This window comes from Ovis canadensis, chromosome 2 (assembly GCF_042477335.2).
Source record: "Ovis canadensis isolate MfBH-ARS-UI-01 breed Bighorn chromosome 2, ARS-UI_OviCan_v2, whole genome shotgun sequence".
Taxonomy (NCBI): Eukaryota; Metazoa; Chordata; class Mammalia; order Artiodactyla; family Bovidae; genus Ovis; species Ovis canadensis.
This window is the reverse complement of record NC_091246.1, coordinates 214,463,509-214,485,308: the sequence shown is the minus strand read 5'-3', so window position 1 is coordinate 214,485,308 and position 21,800 is coordinate 214,463,509. Positions and strand designations below refer to the sequence as shown.

Here is a 21,800-nt window from a genome sequence, read left to right as displayed (position 1 = left end):
GCAGTCCAGTAACAAGCAGATTTATGCAAGGAGTATATACATATAGTATAATCAGGCTGGCCTAAAGTTGAAAGATAAAGTTCATTAGCTGCTGTTAGTAGGAAATGATTCCAAAGAGTCAACCAATGATTTATAGTATGTTTGGGAAAAGCCCTAATCGTTAACTTTTGGAACCAGAGAAAATTTTTCTCTGGCTGCTCCTTTTTTAAGAGAGGAAAGATATGACCCTGGGTGAGACAGAGTGGGGCGTTAACATAAATTCTCAGTCTGTGGCTTTCAGGATCACAGCTTTAGCCACCTAACCTCAAACTAGTATAGATGAAAAGGGTTTTTATAGCAGCGGGCTGGTGCCATAGTGATAGGATGGTTGCTAAGGATGTCATTATCACTGATTGCAGGAATCGGTGAGTTAATTGGCATGACCTCATTCAAGTCCTCAGGGCCTACCTGTTCACAAATTACAAAGGAGACAAAAAGTTGATCTTTTTATAGTGTCAGGAGGCAGCACCTGTTAACATTTAACATAGCATTTGAAACAAGATATAACACACATTATTTATCTACTTGTTACCTTTTTCTCACCCTGTGTCCTCCTTTCTCTTCTTTACTACAGGGAATTAAGACTTGCCCTTCTCAAAAAAAAAAAAAAAAATTATTCCACTATTGTTCCTATTCCCTCTAAAAGAGGGGGAATTTTTATTTTTATTTTTTGGTCTGAGAATCAGCCGTTAAACTGAAGAAGGCTCAAGGAAATGAACTGCAATGTCTTATAGGAAGAAAAATAGCACTATGAACATGAAGGAAAAAAAAGGCCCAGAATAATGGAGATTGATCGCTTGATCTATCTATGGCCTCAAATAAAACTGATTGAATTTAACATGTTAGGTTACAGTTAAAATGCTTAGTTGTTTCAGTCAGGGTAATATAGTTTCAAATTTTCATAGGGAGCCATTTATTTATTTTTGCATTTGTGAGTCATTTAGTCATTCCCTTGTGAGTGAGAATACATTTATTTTCCAACTCCCTGCTGTTAGGCGTTCTATTAATACCACACTAGTTGAAATAAATGGAGCAGTAGAAACTGTTTGGTGGTGAATTTGTTTTTTCAGATTTTTTTTTTTTTTTTAATATTGCTATTTTGGTAAGTTGGTTTCCCAACCTCTTCAGTGGTTTAAAGAGAGTCTTAACTTCTCACCCTGTCCCCTCTCTGGCTGCACATTTGATTGTTGCTTTGCCTCAATATTGCCAACTTCAAGACAACCTGAAGCCTTATAACCCAAGAAATGCATGAGAGAGAGGGTGTATGGTAAAGTGATTCTAACCAAGCAATGAGGCTGTCAAAAAATATGAACAAAATGACAGCTTTCTTAAACACAAGTTTTCTCTCCACCTCTTTGTACTCTACCCCAAAGGAAAATCCAGTCTAATAAAGAGGAAAATTGTCTCTCGGTATTATGAGGAAGTGCAAGGGTCATGTTTTCCAGGATTCTAAAAGGGGATTTTCAAATGTACTTTAACTGTGCTTAAGCGCAATAAGGTTTGCTCATGTGCCTTTGGAGTAAAGCTGAGCAAAGATAATGTCCTTGTTATTCTGGGCAGCTAATTACTGTCAGTAATGTTATTTGTAGTGAACAGGAAGCGAGGTAAAGGGGATGGGTGCCATGGTTGGGGGGCGCAGTGCTGGGAGACGGGTCCACTTGGCTTTGAACTACATCCAGCCCTGATTCCACGGAGCCACAGCAGGGCTCCATCGGGAACACGTTCAGAAAGGTCCCGAAGGGGGCACTGGAGGAAAGCACGTGGATCTACACACTTTCTGGCACTCGCAAAGGTCAGGCAAATAATCCAATCACTCTTCCTCAGCTTTCATTCCATCCACAGCCCTCATGAGGATGGGGGAGGGGTGGCTAGCGCGGGGTGGCTGTAGGTGGCCCACCCTCCTCCCGGTGAGGGGGAGGGGCTGGTCAAGGACATTCCATTCCATTCGCTACTGTCACGGAAGCCTTGGGAAAGAACAAAGAAAGAGTGACAGGCCTACAGACATGCTAGGCACGTGCATTCACAAACACACACACACACAGAGGCAAGTACTTGCAGTAAGGAGTCAATAGCAGCAAGGATAATTTATGCCGAGCCTGGAAACGCCGAGAGAAAACCAACGCAGAAGTGTGATGTGGGGAGCGGAAAGAGGAGGAAGACAGTCCCTTGCATTTCTGAGGGGTCACTTCTCTAAGATCTTAAGTGACACCCGTGCCTGAGATAGGTATAAAGGGGGTAGCAGCTGAAACTGACAAAGGAGGAAACTGAGGCTCAGAGAAAGGAAGTGAACCCTTCAGGGACATCGATCAAATATCCAGGGAAGTAAGGACTATATAGCTCGGATCTGTGAGCTGGTGTCCTAACACCACAGGATCCTGGGCAGGTGGCAGCAGCTAAAAACATCTGGGTGGAGGAAGGATGTAGAATGGGGAGCCCATGGAGGCAGGCTTCAGTCTGCTTCATAAAGACACTTGCATCTCGGTGAGGCTCTGGACTATCTCTGATTTCTTTCTCTTGTTTTATGAAACTAATAAAGTGAAGTCAGTGAAAGATTTTACTGGCAGCTCTGGGTGTATTCTAATTGGCTTGCAGTTGGAATTCCCTGTTATTGCCAGGGAGAAAGCAACCGGTCCAATTCCCTGAAGATGATTTAGGGGTAGATTTATAAGGGGGAGACAGGAACAGGGGTAGAGACTCAACTTCCTAAAGCCATTTTCTTTGATAGGGGTGGGGAGAATTTTGCCATCATTTCCTGCCTGCATACCTCAACATTTTTATCAAGGTCCCTCCTTTATTCCCGTTTTCATCAACAGATTTGAAATCCCCAAAGATCAACTTTCAGGGACTACCTCATCCAGGGGTGAACCATCAACCAAGACATACCTTGGTCACATTCCACCTCTGTCCGCTGGCCAGGCTGGCTGCTGGCTGGGAGAACTGGGTTTTAGCGTTTCCCCCATCCCAGCCTCCTCAAGGTTAGTTAATGAAGCTGAAAAGGAACTCACAGCCTCTGCTGCCCAGAGCCACAGTGACTTTGCATTATGCTGGGACAATGAGAGTAGTGTTTGTGACTGAGGCTCTCACAAGCAAATATCACTGAATACATTTGGAAGGGGCATGCTTAGCTGGACATCACCATGCTATAACCAACTGGAAAAGGAAGAAAACGAGTTTAATTTCTTCAACTTCATCATCCAGCGTCTGAACTTGGATCAAGGTTAAGGTTTCAGCTGAAGTAGATTTTGAATCTTGTTCAAGTTATTTCATCTCCTTTGTGCCTCAGTTTCCTTATCTGTGAGAAAACAAAGCAGACATAGCATTTGTACCTAATTTACAAGTGTGTTATAAGTACTCAACTATATTATTTGTGTGAAACAATTAGCACAGAATCTGAAACATAATTAATACTTGACAAATGTTAGTTTAACAGGCTTTACTCCCTTCGTGTTCCTCATATCTGTTATCCTTTTAGCTCTTCAATTTGTAGAATTTAATACTGTACAGGTGGAGTCATCCTGGGGTTTCCCAGGTAGTACTAGTGATAAAGAACCTGCCTGCCAGTGCAGAAGATATAAGAGACATGGGTTCGATCCCTGGGTTGTGAAGATCCCTTGGAGGAGGGCACGGCAACCCACTCCAGTATTCTTGCCTGGAAAATTCATAAACAGAGGAACCTGGTGGGGTACAGCCCATAGGGTCACAGAGAGTTGGACACTACTAAAGCAACTTAACACACATGCACGCACAGAGTCATCCTGAGGAAGTGAAGAATAGAAAAGGATTTAACTTTTGACTGGTATTTTGTTGTTGATGTTTATTCTAAATACCACTCATTGCAGAGTTAGAATAGCTACTGTAAAATGAAAGAAGCTTTTACAAAGTCTTACAAATGTTGACTTTCTAATTCTGCTTAATCTTATGATTTCAGTCAAATGTAATGCCTTGTGCATCATGGGTTTGATGTTACGTAGACATTGTCAAGTGCCTGTGTAGTCACCGCATATTTTTAATGCTTAGCAGCTTTGTGGTCAAAATGAGCAGATTCCATTTTCGCGGGTTGTGTAAACATCCAGTCTCACATTTAGACAGGAATCCATTTACCACAGGAAGTGGGAGTCAGCAGGAGGCACCCAGCCTGCCTGTGGGCATCTGGGCAGATTTTTGAAGGACGCTCCAGCTACTGAGATGTGATACAGGTCCATCCTGGTTGTCAGGTGGCAGGTAAGAGCCCAGCCGTTTGTCATCATTGGAGGAGTTAGCACAGGGGATCGTCACGTGACACTATGAGAAGGTGGAGCCCAGTGGTACAGAGTTCAAAGCATTTGGACATCCTGGCAGGTGGGCAGGATCAGGAGCGCAGAGGATAATGGGGCCACATCCCTGGATTCCCTTTCATGACAGTGGTTCGAGGTGGTTGAGAGAGTCTGGTATGGATCTTGGATTTTAAAAAACTACATACTAGGCAAGCTATCAAGACAAGGGCTTCAGGCTTGAGTTAGGAACCAGCTGCCAGTATTGGAGAGCAGATGGGGACTAGCTGTCAATGACAGCAGTAGCAGTAATAAGAAAACACATGTACATAATACTTCATACCCAATACCCATTCATATGCTTTGGCTGTGTTAACTAATCCCCACAACAAGCCTGTGGCTTGGGTACTATTATTATCATGCCCACTTCTTCAAGATAGAAAGTAAGGCTTGGAGAATAACTTGCCTGAGGATGTACTGTAAGTAGCAGAGTTGGAACCAACCCAGGCAGTCTGACTCCAGTGTCCATATTCAACCACTTCATCCAAAACCCCTCAAAGCAGGTGCTCCTTTAAGGGTTATAGAGTCTGAGAACCTTGGCCAGGGCTGACCCTGCAGGTGAGTATTAAGGGGCTCCAACTGTAGAGTAAGAGGGGAAACCCAGGGTATAGGAGTTAGGCTTGATCTGACACTATGTCCCAATGTCCCTTGGAGAAAGGCTTTCCAGCTCTTCCCAATAAATGACAGCTTATGTTCCAGTCAGAAGTTTCCTCTGTTTCAGCTCAGACCTAGGAATTTTGGCTCAGTTCTCAGTCCTTTCTAATTCAGAAATCCTCCCAGGAAACCAGATAATTTCTGGCATTGATCTGGAGAATTTAAGGCAGTTCTCAACAGACTCAGAAATCCATCTGCCATGTGGTCAGACCAGAGTGAAATTTCAGAGAGAAAGGGGGCAGGATTTGTCCACATTCCAGTGTATCAATTTTTTTCTCTGAAGGAAACTTAAATTTATTGAGGTCCTCGTATGCACTTTACCTAAATAATTACTTTTAATATTTACAATGAATTAATTTCCCAGGGCTGCTGTAACTACCACCAACTGGGTGACTTAGGACAATAAAAATGTACCACCAACTGGGTGACTTAGGACAATAAAAATGTATTGTCGCACAGTTCTGGAGGCTGAAAGTCTGAAATAAAGATTATGGAAGAGCTGTGCCCCCTTGGACACCTGGAGGGGAAATATACTTCCTTGCCTCTTCCTAGCTTTTGGCGGTTCTCAGTGATCCTTGGCATTCCTTGGCTTGCAGGTTTATCACCCCAGTCCTCCATTTTCACATGGTGTTTGTTCTCTCTGTGTCTCTTCATGTGTCTTTCCTTTGCTCATGTCTCTCTGTGTCCAAATTTCCCCTTTTTATAGAGACATCAGTCATTTTGGATTGGAACCCATCTTAATGATCTCATGTTAACTTGACTACATTTGCAAAGACTCAATTTCCAAGGAAAGTCTCATTCAGAATTTCTGGAGGTGAGGAATTTGTGGGGCACATACAACAACCCTATTAGTAACCCCTCCTCTCTTTCGCAGACCAGGAAAGTGATGCTCAAATTCAAGAATAAAATCAAATCTAATTCTAAGTTTTTCCTCTTCCTGTCCACATCCTGCTGCCTTCTCAGGAGAGTAGTTTGATCTTTTCCCTAAGTAACACATTTTAAGAACCAATGTGTTTGCTTATGATGTGTCTCAACCTTGCTAGTGGCCTGGAAGATCTGGGGCCCACTCAACACTTGTTCTTTGAATGATCCTTCTGTTCTTGCTGCTGAATAAATATGATGTCCACCCGTGTTATCAAGGGGAGTTGTAGATGAACACCTGCTGGGTACCCCAACAGGTAGACGTGACATCCCAAGAGGTCTGCAACCGCTAAGGAGAGTTTCTCATACTATACAAACAGCAGATGCCATATGCTGTGTTTTACCCTGGGAAGATTTATTTGTCGTACAAAGAGTCAGAAACTTACAGAGATAATCCCATATTGGCACCTGAGGCCTTGAAATGAAGTGTGTGGCCTGAAGCAACTCACTTAACCTCTCAGCCTCGCCATCTGGGACCTGGAGTAATGACGGCCAGCCCCTTGGAGGCATCATTTGGGGCAGCTTCAGAAATGGCCCGGAAGACTGTGGCAAATGGAAATGCTGTATCCTGACAACAAGAATGTTAACTGAAAATAATCAGTATTTATAGCATGCCATGCTTAGGGATCCTAAATTTCTCGTGGCTGTCATCCCCAAGCCTTGGGAATTAGAAGAATTGACCTGGAATGTGGTGAAAGTGTTCACTCCTCCCCCGTCCTCCTTGCCATTCTGTTTTCAGTTAGAATCACAATTTGAGTTCTCGCTGAAAACTGAGCACTGGGTCAAGGGGGAGGTTTGGGATTATTAACTGCCATCCATCTTCTGTGAGTGAATGTGCTTCTGCATCAAAGTCTTCTTTCGATTTCCTTCTTTGATAAAATGTATTCAGCATCCAGGCTCCGAGGCAGACACTCTTCTCCCCTAGTCTTCCTGCCTCCCTCAAGTTATTTAATTATATTGTTTCCACTATCCCTTACTGTCTGGCTTTTGGATACCCATGTAATTATCTGATTAGCTCCTATGTAAAATCCTTGCTTTTGGTTTTCCTTCCAATATGCTAAATATACGTCTAGTGGCAAAGAGCTGGCACTGGTACATTAAGCAGCCCAGAATAGAGTGGAGCCAGATGTAAAAGGGTCTTGTCTTACTTTGTATTAGAGCTCCAGGGCTGGAGAAACTCTTTCTTGCCCATGTTGAAGACCTGCTTAAGAGAGATCCACACCATAGCACTATTTTGCAGTGTGGGTCCCATTAACCTTTATTAATAAACAGCACGTTTACAGGTTCCAAGTAAAGAGAGCAATTTAACCCCGTTACACTAATTGCTCCCTATTATGAGTGGAAACTGGAGAAGGCAATGGCACCCCACTCCAGTATTCTTGCCTGGAAAATCCCATGGATGGAGGAGCCTGGTGGGCTGCAGTCCATGGGGTCGCAAAGAGTCAGACACGACTGACTGACTTCACTTTCACTTTTCACTTTCATGCACTGGAGAAGGAAATGGCAACCCACTCCAGTGTTTTTGCCTGGAGAATCCCAGGGACAGGGGAGCCTGGTGGGCTGCCATCTATGGGGTCACACAGAGTTGGACATGACTGAAGCGACTTAGCAGCAGCAGCAGCATGAGTGGAAACAGCTTCCCTCATAGCTCAGTTGGTAAAGAATCCGCCTGCAATGCAGAAGACCCTGGTTTGATTCCTGGGTCGGGAAGATCCGCTGGAAAAGAGATAGACTACCCACTCCAGTATTATTGGGCTTCCCTTGTGGTTCAGCTGGTAAAGAATCTGCCTGCAGTGTGGGAGACCTGGGTTTGAGCCCTGGGTTGGGAAGATCCTCTGGAGAAGGGGAAGGCTACCTACTCCAGTATTCTGGCCATGGAATGGAGAATTCCATGGACTGTATAATCCATGCAATCACAGACTCAAACATGACTGAGCAACTTCCCCTTCACTTCACATGAGTGGGAAGATAATGTCTATTTAAAATTATTTGAGGTGTCACCTTTATGTTCTGTCAGAACTTTGTACTTGCTTAGGGTTCAGGCCATTCTTAGGATCTCTATTTGTTCAAAGAGAAGATGAAGAGAGGTTTGGAGCTGCCTGACTTGTGTTGGAATGTTTTTAGCCTGCACATTTTCTGGCAATCAATTATTTGGTCAGATACAAAGGGTTATTAGATTGGATGTTTAGTCCCCAAATGATGGTCACTGCATGTGAACAAAGAGAAAACAAGTTAACTTATACAAATGCCATTGTTTAAGTTCACTCATCTGCTGTAAACTTGTTTCAAAACCAGTGGAATATTTCCCTAGACCAGCACTGTTCCACTACTGCGTATAAATGATTAGGCAAGAGAATCTATAAATGGCATTGTTTCCTTCCATTCTAGTTTGCTTTCTGGTGCTGGACTCCAAGAAGTTGAAAATATACTTTCTGATCATAACACTTTGCAAAGAAATAAAGAGAGTTGTTAGAGGAACCCAAATTGCTGTTTATTCTGAAGTAGAATTGAGATAATTCATGAAACACTCTCATTCTTGCGAGACCCTTATTTTATTTTAGTTTTATTTCATCTTATTTTATTTTGTGTCTAACTTGATCCCTATCCCTAGTATCCCTTAGCACTCCCATCAACACCTTTTAAAGAGTTTTTCTGTAGATTCTTCTTATTTACCTTCCACCTGTTTATTTAGTTTATTAGTGTTTATTTGGAAGATTTTATTGTGTTGTTTATGTATGCATTTTAAAGTTATATAGATGGTGTGTATATGTGTGTGCATGCGTGATAAGTCATGTCTGACTCTTTGCAACCCGATGGACTGTACCCTGCCAGGCTCCTCTGTCCATGCAATTTGTAGGCAAGAATACTGGAGCTGGTTGCCATTTCCTTCTCCAGGGGGGTCTTCCCGACCCAGGGATTGAACCTGCATGTCCTGCATTGACAGGCAGATTTTTTACCAACTGAGCCACCAGGGAAGCTCATATAGATGGTAAGGTACTATAACTATACAATGGAATATTACTCAGCCATAAAAAGGAAAAAATTAAGTCATTTGTAGACATGTGGATGGACCTAGAGTCTGTCATATAAAGTGAAGTCAATTAGAAAGAGAAAAACAAATACTGCATATTAACATGTAATGTGGAGTCTAGAAAAATGATACAGATGGACCTATTTCCAGAGCAGTAATACAGAGACACAGATGCAGAGAATGGACATTTGGACACAATGGGGAAGGGGAGGGTGGGACAAATTGAGTGATTAGGTTTGACATAAATACACTATGATATGCAAAATAGATAGCTAGTGGGAACCTGCTATAAAGCACAGGGAGCTCGGTTCAGTGCTTTGTGATGGCCTAGAGGGGTGGGGCTGGGAGAGGGAGTGGGAGAGGGGACCAAGAGGGAAGGATATATGTATCCTCATAGCTGATTCACTTCATTGTACAGCAGAAACTAACACAACATTGTAAAGCAATTATACACCCATAAAAAAAATCTCATTCTCTTTTTCCACTTTTCATCTAAAAGAATGTTTTGACAGCTACACATTTTTCTCTGTATAAACCCAGTTTATTGCTTTGGAGTCCTGCAGATCATGTCAATACCAATGCATATACCATTTCTCTCTTACATGGAGCCCATTTTACTTATCCATTTCCCTAGTGGATATCTAATGGGTACTTAGATTCTCTAGCGGGTAGTTAGATTGCTTTCAACTTTTTGGTACTACAAATAATGCTAAAACAATACTCTATCATCATGTTTACTTATGAATTTCTTAGCAAGATGTTTTCTAGAGTATATTCCCAAGTGTGGAGTTTCCAAGTTGTGAGGGTATATTCATACTTTACTTCATTAAGTACTTTCAGATTGCTTTATAGAATTTGCAGCAATTAATAATTTCACCACCAGAAAGGGTGAAATTTCTCCACATCCTTGCCAGCACTTTCTAATTTTTACCAATCTGATAGGTAAAAGATAACATCTATTTAAAATTTTGCCTGTCTCTGATATGAAAGATATACTTAGTAGCTGTTTACATTTCCCCATCTATCAAGTGCCTGTTCATGTCCATTGCCCTTTTTTTGTTTGTTTAAAATTTGCTTTCTTTTTCTTATTTGTTTGTAAAGCTTCTTATATATTCTACGTACCAATTCCACATCTCTTTCGTAAATATATTTTTCACAATATTTTGCTGATTTGTCAAAATTGAAGTCTTTGATTTAGATGTGGTCTTATCTATCAAATTTGTTTCCATTAACAGATTTTCATTAGTAGCCTTTGTGTAAAATCCTTGGTTTTTATTCAGCTCAGTTCAGTTCAGTTTAGTCGCTCAGTCACGTCTAACTCTTTGTGATCCCATGGACTGCAGTACGCCAGGCTTCCCTGTTCATCACCAACTCCTGGAGCTTACTCAATCTCATGTCCAACTAGTAGGTGATGCCACCCAACCATCTCATCCTCTGTCGTCCCCTTCTCCTCCTGCCTTCAATATTTCCCCATCAGAGTCTTTTCTTAGTGATTCAGTTCTTCACATCAGGTGGCCAAAGTATTGGAGTTTCAGCTTCAGCATCAGTCCTTCCAATGAATATTCAGGACTGATTTCCTTTAGGATGGACTGGTTTGATCTCCTTGCAGTCCAAGGGACTTCTCCAACACCATAATTCAAAAGTATCAATTCTTGGGCACTCAGCTTTCTTTATAGTCCAACTCTCACATCCATACATGACTACTGGAAAAACCATAGCTTTAACTAGATAGACCTTTGGTTTTCATTCTGATATGCTAAATATGTACATAGTAGCAAAGAGCTGGCTTTAGTACCTTAAGTACCTCAAAATAGAGTAGAATTAGAATGGTCTCATCTTACTTTATATTGGAACTCCAAAGCTTTAGAAGCTCTCACCCATGTTGCTGCATTGCTTAGAACAAAACTACATCATAGCTCTATTAAGCAGTGCAGATTCTACTTATTTTTGTAAATAGTACATTTTCAGGTTCTAAACAAAAAGGATAATACATTCTCTTTGTACCATTATTTTCCATAATGAGTATGTGTGTGCGCTCAGTCACTTCAGTCATGTCCAACTCTTTGTAACCCCATGGTCTGTAGCCCACTGGGCTCCTCTGTTCATGGGATTTTCTAGGCAAGAATGCCGGAGTGGGTTGTCATGCCCTCCTCCAGGGGATCTTCCCCACCTCCTGGGTCTCTGGCATTGCAGGTGGATTCTTTACCACTGAACCATCGGGGAAGCCCTATAATGAGTATGGAGATGACTAGTATCAATTAGGATATTTTGCAGTGCCTCCTGTGATGTTCAGTCTCAACTTTCTACTCACTTACTGTTCCTAAGTGTTGTTTGTTTTGGTGTTGTTTTGGGGACATTAGATATATAAGGTTGATTAATCACACTCCTCAGTTTATGTATTGTTATCATTACTTGTCCATGCAAAACTCCTTTGTTACAAATGTATGTATGTATGTATGTGTCTATGTATCCACAAATGTGCATATATAACATCTATCTATCCATCCTCCAATCACAGTAAATGGAATTATTGATTCCCAAAGTTTAACTTTCTGATTGATATATTTACACTCCTGCCAGGGCCTTCTGGTGGGTGGAGCATTTTTCCTGATACTTGACTTGGGCTTGGCCATATGACTTGCTTCAGGCCAATGAAATATTGGTCCAACTGCATTATCCTGGTTTAACTCACACACTTGAGCTCCTGTTTCTCATCACAAGAAAAACATACCTTGGGTACCTACTAGTCTAAGGAGGATGAGAAACATATCGAACAGACCTGGACTCAATCTGTACCTGTAACCAAGTTCCAGGCTAGGTCAACCAACTCCCAGATAACCTGCACATGCATGAGAAATAAATGTTTGTTGTAATATTGAAATTCTAGTATTTGTTATGTATTATAGTTGCAACACGGAGAAGGCAATGGCACGCCACTCCAGTATTCTTGCCTGGAAAATCCCATGGATGGAGGAGCCTGGTGGGCTGCAGTCCATGGGGTCGCTGAGAGTCGGACACGACTGAGCGACTTCACTTTCACTTTTCACTTGTATGCATTGGAGAAGGAAATGGCAACCCACTCCAGTGTTCTTGCCTGGAAAATCCCAGGGACAGGGGAGCCTGGTGGGCTGCCATCTATGGGGTCGCACAGAGTCGGACACGACTGATGTGACTCAGCAGCAGCAGCAGCAGCATAGTTGCAACAATAGCTAACTAATATGGCTTTCTTTCTCCCTCCTCCCTACGTTGGTTCCTTCCTTCCTCTGCTTATGTATCTTATTTTATCCTCATACCACTACCAGCCAGGTTAATGCTTATTATGTGTATCTTTTTACTTTAATATGTTTTTGAAATATATGTATTTTTGAGTGTATATAATTTTTTAATTCTTGTAAATGATATTGTAGTGTATATCTCTTTGTGTTTCCAACTTTTTTCACCAAGCATGTGTATATTTAATCCTTTGACTCTAGTTGTCAAGTAATACTCCATGATGTTTACTTATCACATTTTTTTCTATTCTCATTCACAGTACTAAATACCCAGGATATTCCAAATCTCTTTCATGTCCCTTTCAGACCCAAAGAATAATTTCCTTGTGATATATGCCCAAGTAAAATTACACGCTCATAAGGCTAATGGCTGCTTAACAAGTGTAAGTCATGACGAATTGCCTCCAGCCTACCATTGCTCTAGCAGTTTGTGAAAGTCTGTCTGTCCCCACTTCCTCACTGATACTTGGCATTATCGAGCATTCTCTTTTTGGCCAATCTAATGGTTTTAATTTGCCTTTCACCAGTTACCAGTGATTTTGAGCACCTTGATAAATGCTTATTAACTTCTTGGGTTTCTTCTTCTATAAATTACCTGGTCCGTTTTATCTATGAGAGTTCTTACTTTATCAAATTTTAAGAGTTCTTTATATGTTCAAAAATGTATTCTTTATTGGTTTAGATGCCACAAATATCTTCTCCCATTTTGATAGATATAGGAACTTTGTGCATAGTGCTCTCAATTGAACTAAAATTCTTAATTTTTGTATTAATATTTAGTTTAGATGTTTTGTTCTGCCTTGTGATTTATGCATTTAAACTTCCATTTAAGAAGTTATTCTCCTTTTCCACACTGTTGGTGTGGATGTGAGTTGATCCAACCACAGTGGAAAATAGTATGGAGGTTCTAAAAATAGAATTATGATATGATCCAGCAGTCCCACTTCTAGGCATATATCTGGACAAAAGTAAAATTCTAAAAGGTACATGCACACATATGTTAATAGCAGCACTATTACAATAGCCAAGAAATGGAAACAACAGTAAACATTGACAGATTGGATAAGGAAGATGTGGTACAAAGCAATATATGACAAGCCCACAGCAAACTTTATCCTCAATGGTGAAAAATTGAAAGCATTTCCTCTAAAATCAGGAACAAGACAAGGGTGCCCACTCTCACCACTACTATTCAACATGGTTATCATAGTCCTAGCCAGAGCAATCAGAGAAGAGAAAGAAATAAAAAGAATCCAGATTGAAAAAGAAGAAGCAAAACTCTCACTGTTTGCAAATGGCATGATCCTCTACATAGAAAACTCTAAAGACACCACCAGAAAATTACTAGAGCTAATCAACGAATATAGTAAAGTTACAGGATATAAAATTAATACACAGAAAATCCTTGCATTCCTGTATATTAACAATGAGAAGACAGAAAGAGAAAGTAAGGAAATAATCCCATTCACCATTGTAACAAAAAGAATAAAATACTTAGGAATAAATTTACCTAAAGAAACAAAAAACCTATATAGAGAAAACTATAGGACACTGATGAAAGAAATCAAAGAGGACACAAATAAATGGAGAAATATACCATGTTCGTGGATTGGAAGAATCAATATAATGAAAATGAGTATACTACCCAAAGCAATCTATAGATTCAATGCAATCCCTATCATGCTACCAATGATATTTTTCATAGAACTAGAACAAATAATTTCACATTTTGTATGGAAACACAAAAAACCTTGAATAGCCAGAATAATCTTGAGAAAGAAGAATGAAACTAGAGGAATCAACCTTCCTGACTTCAGACTCTACTACAAAGCTACAGTCATCAAGACAGTATGGCTGGCACAAAGACAGAAATACAGATCAATGGAACAAAATAGAGAGCCCAGAGATAAATCTACTCACCTATGGACACCGTATCTTTGACAAAGGAAGCAAAAATATACAATGGAGAAAAGACAATCTCTTTAAACAAGTGGTGCTGAGAAAACTGGTCAACCACCTGCGAAAGAATGAAACTAGAACACTTTCTAACACCATACACAAAAATAAACTCAAAATGGATTAAAGATATAAATGTAAGGAAAAAAAATGATAAAACTCCTAGAGGAAAACATAGGCAGAACACTCTGACATAAATCACAGCATGATCTTCTATGACCCACCTCCCAGAGTAATGGAAATAAAAGCAAAAATGAACAAATGGGACCTAATTAAACTTAAAAGCTTTTCACAATGAAGGAAACTATAAGCAAGGTGAAAAGGCCGTCTTCAGAATCAGAGAAAATAATAGCAAATGAAGCAACTGACAAAGAATTAATCTCCAAAATATATAAGAAGCTCATGCAGCTCAATACCAGAAAAACAAACAACCCAATCAAAAAGTGGACCAAAGAACTAAACAGATATTTCTCCAAAGAAGACATACAGATGGCTAATAAACACATGAAAAAGTGCTCAGCATCACTCTTTATTAGAGAAATGCAAATCAAAACCACAATGAGGTATCATCTCACACTGGTCAGAATGACTGCCATCAAAAAGCCTACAAAAACTAAATGCTGGAAAGGGTGTGGAGAAAAGGGAATGCTCTTACATTGTTGGTGAGAATGAAAATGGGTACAGACACTGTGGAGAACAGTGTGGAGATTCCTTAAAAAACTGGAAATAGAACTGCCATATGACCCAATAATCCCACTGCTGGGCACACATATCAAGGAAATCAGAATTGAAAGAGAAACATGTACCTCAATGTTCATTGCAGCACTGTTTACAATAGCTAGGACATGGAAGCAACCTGGATGTCCATTGGTAGACAAATAGATAAGGAAGTTGTGGTACATATACATAATGGAATATTAGTCAATTATAAAAAAGAACACATTTGAGTCAGTTCTAATGAGGTGGATGAAACGAGCCTATTATACAGAGTGAAGTAAGTCAGAAAGAGATACACTGATATAGTATATTAATGCGTATGTGTGGAATTTGGAAAGATGGTAATGATGATCCTAAATGCAGGGCAGCAAAAGAGACACAGATATAAAGAACAGACTATTGGACAATGTGCGAGAAGGCAAGGGTGGGATGATATGAGAGAATAGCACTGAAACATGTATATTACCATATGTAAAACAGATGACCAGTGCAAATTTGATGCATGAAGCAGGGCACTCAAAGCTAGGGCTCTGGGACAACCAGAGGGGTGGGTTGGGGAGGGAGGTGGAAGGGGGTTCAGGATGGGGGGCATGCATCTGTGCTTAAGGCTGATCTGTGTTGATGTGTGGCAGGGACCACCACAGTGCTGTGAAGTGATTGTCCTCCAATTAAAATAAATAAATAAATAAAATTTTAAAGATGTGGTACATATATATAATGGAATACTACTCAACCATAAAAAGGAATGAAATTATGCCATTTGCAGCAACACAGATGCAAGTAGAGATTATCATATTAAGTGAAGTTAGTCAGAAAGAGAAAGACAAATGCCATATGATATCATTTGTATGTAGAGGCTAAAATATGGCACAAACAAGTCTATTTATGAAATAGAATCATGGACAGACAGAAGAGATTGGTGGTGCCAAGGGGGAGAGAGTTGGGGGAGGAATGGAGTGGGAATTTGCAATTAGCAGATGTAAGCATTTATATATAGAATAGATAAACAACAAGGTCGTCCTATATAGCACAGAGAGCTATATTCAATATCCTATGATAAACCATAAAGAATAAGAATATAAAAAATGAATGTATGTATATATATATATATATATATATATATATATATATATATATATGCTTCTGCTGCTATGTCGCTTCAGTCGTGTCTGACTCTGTGTGCGACCCCATAGATGGCAGCCCACCAGGCTCCCCCATCCCTGGGATTCTCCAGGCAAGAACACTGGAGTGGGTTGCCATTTCCTTCTCCAATGCATGAAAGTGAAAAGTGAAAGTGAAGTCCCTCAGTTGGGTCCGACTCTTAGCGATCCCATGGACTGCAGCCTACCAGGCTCCTCCGTCCACGGGATTTTCCAGGCAAGAGTACTGGAGTGGGTTGCCATTGCCTTCTTCATATATATATATATATATATATATATATATACCCTCTCCAGTATTCTTACCTCGAGAATCCAATGGACAGAGGAGCCTGGTGGGCTACAGTCCATGGGATAGCAAAGAGTCGAACATGACTGAAGCAACTTAGCATGCATGCACTTAGCACTCACGTATGAATAAATCACTCTATTTCAATTAAAAGAAATAAAGAAGTCTTTCTCTGCCCTATGTCACAAAGATGTTACCTTACATTTTACTTTAATCTAACTGTTTTGTCACAGTTAGCTATTTTTCTTATTGTTTTAAGTTTTCTCAAATTATGAACATAAGTATTGAACTCTATCAAACAGTGTTTTGCATCTGGAATGATCAGGGATTTTCTATTTTTGTCTGTTAAAGTGGTGAACTATATTTATAGAATGTCTGATTTACTCATTCTTCTATTTTAAGGATAAACCTGAGTTAATTATAAAACCTTTTGGTATGCTATTGGATTCCTTTATTTAAGATGATTACCTCTCTGCTCATACTTGAAACTGACCTATACATATCTTTATTATACTGTAACAAAGCAGTGCTTATTCAACTAAATTCTTATTTGATTTTAATATCAAAGATATACTAACCTCATGAAATGTGTTGATTAGTGTTATGGGCTAAATTGTGTCTCACTGATTCATATTTTGAAGTTCTAACTCTCCGCGCCTCTGAATGTGACCTTATTTGGAAGTAGGATCTTTACAGAAGTAATTAATTAAAGTAAGCTCAGTAAGGTGGGCTTATTCTTTATCAAAGGGGGAAATTCAGACAATGTATATGTGGAAAATGTCAAGTGACCAGGAAGACAGCCATCTATAAGCCATGGACAGATGCATGGAACATATCCTCCTCCCTTCAGAAAGAACCAACACTGCCAACACCTTGCTTTTGGACTCCCAGTCCCTGGTATTGTGAAATAGTAAGTTTCTGTTGTCAAAGCTACCCAGTTTGTGGTACTTTTCTATGGCAGCACCATCAGACTAATAGAGTTAACTTTCCTCTTTTCCATCTTTGGACACAATTTATATGAAATGGAGATTATTCAAAACTAAGCATCATAATATGTTCTCCTATTTTCCTTCTTGTACAGTTTTTATTTTTTTTCTTGGTATTAATAATTAATTTGCTTTTTACTTTTCTTTTTTTAATTTAATATTTTTTTAATTGGACGATAATTACGTTACAATATTGTGATGGTTTCTGCCATACATCAGCGTGAATCAGCCATAGGTATACAAATGTCCCCTCCCTCTTAAACCTCTCTCCCACTTCCTTCCCCAGCCTACCCCTCTAGGTTGTCACAGAGCACCAGCTTTGGGTTCCTTGCATCATACAGCAAATTCTCACAGGCACCAAGCATCGATTCACCTCTAAAATTTCTGCCATGATTAAGTTTTTCTCCAATATTTTCAAACACACCAGATGTTCTAAAATATCTTCTTGGAGTCATTTCTTCCAGAGCCCTCTTCTGACTTTCTTCTCTAATAGTAACTTGTTCCTCCCTGGCTCTGTCACAAGACAGCTCTCCGCATTAACTTAAGAATCTCTGTTGCCTCTCTCCTGGTATGAAACTTGTTTCTTGGATCTCTTGTCTTTTTCTTTGCTGGTCAACTCTGTAGTGTATCACATACTACAGTAGTAGGGGACAAATGGTGCCAAGGATGTATTTTTCCTTCAATTTCAGGAAATTCTTCACCATTATTTTGCAAATGTTTTATTTTCTCCATATGGAGGTTGATTTATCTTCTTCTGGAACTCATAACTGATGGAGTCTGTTACTTCTAATTCTAACTTCCTTATTATTCTACTTCATTTTTTCCAACTTTTATATCTTTCTAATGACTTTTAGGATAGTTCTTATGTATAATTTTGAGGGCTTCCTTGGTAGCTCAGTTGGTAAAGAATCTGCCTGCAATGCAGGAGACTCTGGTTCAATTCCTGGGTCGGGAAGATCCACTGGAGAAGGGATAGGCTGCCCACTCCAGTATGCTGGGGCTTTCCTGGTGGCTCAACTGGTAAAGAATCCACTTGCAATGTGGGAGACCTGGGTTCGATCCCTGGGTTGGGAAGATCCCCTGGAGAAGGGAAAGGCTACCCATTCCAGTATTCTGGCCTGGAGAAGTCTATGGACTGCATAGTCCATTGGGTTGCAAAAGAGTCGGACATGACTGAGCAACTTTCACTCACGTAGATATAATTTGGTGGTGCTTTAGTCCCTAAGTCATGTCCAACTCTTACAACCCCATGGAGTGTAGCCTGCCAGGCTCCTTTGTCCATAGGATTCTCCAGGCAAGAATATTAGAGTGGGTTGCCATTTCCTTCTCCAAGGGGTCTTTCTGACCCAGGAATCAAACTTGGGTCTTCTGCATTGCAGGCAGATTCTTTGCCAACTGTGCTATGAGGGAAGCCCTATGTATAATAATTGATTAACTCGCCAATTCTTTCTTGAGCTATGTTCATTCACTCCACTATGCAAGCTACCCACTGAGTTCTTGATATTGTGAAGTCTATTTTTGGCTTCACATTGCCAATAGTTAACTGCGCTGCCTTGCTGCCCTGAGGTTATATCACCTTGGACTGGCACTGTCCTGCCAGTGAGGGAGCAGTGAGTTAGCAGGGATGTGCCATGAAAATGTGGAGAAGAGAAAACTTTCTTTGGCTATTGACCTACCTTCTAAGGCTGTTTTTCTTACTGCTTTTATCCTCCCAAGAGCTACTTGCAGTTAGTGATAAATAATAAAGGCTTTGTGCCTCTTTAGCTTCTTAAATTCTCATGTGGCATCTCCAAGGTTGAGTTGCACTGGGGTGGTTGCTGGAAGCCAATAATCTGAGCTAAGTCACTGTGTTGTCTGGACCATTGAATCTACATCACCATTTTTTTTTTTTTTCATTCTAGGATGTTTGTTAAGTAATCTCATTAAGTTTTTTTTTTCTTTCGATATTTTAAATGAGAATGATATATGATTTATTAATTGAGAGTGAATATTTGTTCTCAATTTTATAGGAGTCTTGGGAAAAATAAAATCATAAAATTGAGAATTATAAAATTCCTATACTATACTGAGAAATGATTCTAATTATGAAAATTCCCAAGAATGCTGCTCTGATGGTAAAACATTGAAAAAACTGGTTCTATTCTGGTTCTTTATCTCATTTTCATGTCAGAGAAGTGATCTTGACCTACGCAATATTCCACAGAAGGCATATTATTTATTGTGTCTTGACCTAGGCAATATTCCATGGAAGGCATATTATTTATTGTGTTTGGCTTCAGAGATAGATGGACCTGGGTTTAATTCATGGATCTGCCATTTATTCCTGCATCTTAGTCATCTTTGGATTTCCAGGGCCTAGCACAATCTTTGGCCCATGGCAAATCTTCAATAAATGAGTAATAAAAATATTTAATATTTCTAAGTCTCAGTTTTCTTCACTTGAAAAATAGAGATAATAACTTTCTAATATAATACTTGGCAAAGAATATGTTTGATAAATATTTATTTTCTTTCCAACTTTCCCCTCCTTGCCATATTACCCAAGTAGCTTATCTCAGTGCCTAGGGAAACACGTGCTAATTTGTTGTTATTACCTCAATTCTTAGAACAGAGCAGGGAGTATGATTCTCTCCAGTTTTTATTCATACAATAATTTCCTAAAGAGTGATTTATGAATGAACCCAAATTACAAAATACATCCTAAAGTCTCAATCAGATTAGAAGATACATTAAATCTAATGAAATACCTAATTTGGAAACAGACCTTGAATTCACAAAGTGAAGGAATTGGCATGGTCTGATACAGAATTCAAAATTAATTTCATTCATAAATTCCCAATGTTGTCTCTTGAAGGGACACTGATGAAGAATGTCAGATGAAAATGTCACCTGGTCTTGTTTTTTTTTTTTTAAAGTGATGTATTTTGTTTACTTTTTATATCAGAATTGACTTGGACACAGACTACTGTCCAAGGTACAAAATGCAAAAAGGCAAATGCTAGAAAAGATTTAAGTCTGGACTCCTTCTTCAATAGATCTGGTAACTAATTAAAAGATTCTATTGTATCTTTTTTGTTTATCCCCTAGATGTTTTTAAAACAACACAAAGGGAAAATGAGATCAAAGCCAGAACTATTTAAAACAAGTCCTCTGCCTCCCTGGATCAGTTAGACTTTGGTCTTGACATCATTACTTCCAGTTGACTTTAGTATTTTGAGACCTTATATTAGAATATGTGGTTACAAGCAAAAGGAATGGATTCTGGCTAACTTACGCAAGATGGGACTAGACAAGGAGGCAGAGGGGAGTACCACTGAGGGCAGATCACCGAACGGAAGGCAAAACTCAGGAACTGGACTGATTACGTGTTAAAAAAAAAAAGGAACGAAATTGCTTTAGAATTCTGTTTTAATATTTACTAGACCATCTCACCAGGCTCTACTGCCAGGATGGCTCCAATTGACATGGCTTTCCCATCACTCTTCTAGAGGAGGATAGAAAGGCTTCATTTACAGCCCCACCCATGATATATACTTCGGGAGGGGGAAATACTTTCCTTTAAAGGAATTGGGATTCCCTTATCAGAGGACAAGGGGATAGATTGTGAATAATAAAATAAAGAACAATCGTCCACTACATATCATTGTGTGTGCTTAGTCGCTCAATTGTGTCCAGTTCTCTGTAGCCCCATGGACTGTAACCTGCCAGGTTCCTCTGTTCATGGGATTTTCCAGGCAAGAATAATGGAGTGGGTTGCTATTTCCTCCTCCAGGGAATATTCCTGATGCAGGAATTCATTGAACCCATGTCTCCTGCATTGATAGGCAGTTTTTTTACCTTTAAAAGAAGAATCTTGTAAATCAAAAAGCTTCTTAATGGAGATTAATTAATTTAAAATTCAAATGTCAACAAGTCATGACAAATTTAGTGTTCTCTTATTGGAATTATTGGGAATGATTTGAAGACATGCCATCGTCTTTATAGCAGTTGTAGTGGTAAACAAGTTGACCTTCTGGGCTTGCCTACTAACCCATTTTATAATCAACAGTGAGTAATTCAATTTACCCAGCCTTGCAAATCATTAAAAAATAAATAAATAAATAGGCCTGGAAAAATTCTGCCTGGCCTGCAAAATGTGCTTGGCTGTCGTCCATATTGCCAATACTTCTGATCTCTATGACTTCTCTCATGGACAAAAATGAACATATATGCTTTGATACACTCAAGCATATTCAAGCATCTTCCTTGTATCACTTCCTGGGAAGCAATCTCTTACCAACACTCCCCCAAAATGAACAGAAATGGGGGGAGGGATGTAGAGGGAGAAAGGTGATTGTTTTCTCATATGGCTTCACATAATTTCTTTTCCACCCAGAGCATGTGGCAAGAGGTGATTTTTGCAAATAAATTAACCTCTGTGCTCTTCAGGGTCAATAATACTTTTCCATTTTACTAGGGAATTTGAATT

At 39.7% G+C, this 21,800-nt stretch overlaps 1 long non-coding RNA gene across 1 annotated transcript in view; it reads right to left on the bottom strand.

Moving 5' to 3' along the window:
• Positions 1-3,193: 3,193 nt before the first annotated feature.
• LOC138432858 (uncharacterized) overlaps positions 3,194-21,800 on the bottom strand; it is a 42,840-nt gene continuing 24,233 nt past the window's right edge. Inside the window, exon 2 of the long non-coding RNA XR_011254006.1 lies at positions 3,194-3,331. This is a non-coding gene — a long non-coding RNA (uncharacterized lncRNA). The remainder of the gene's footprint in view (positions 3,332-21,800) is intronic.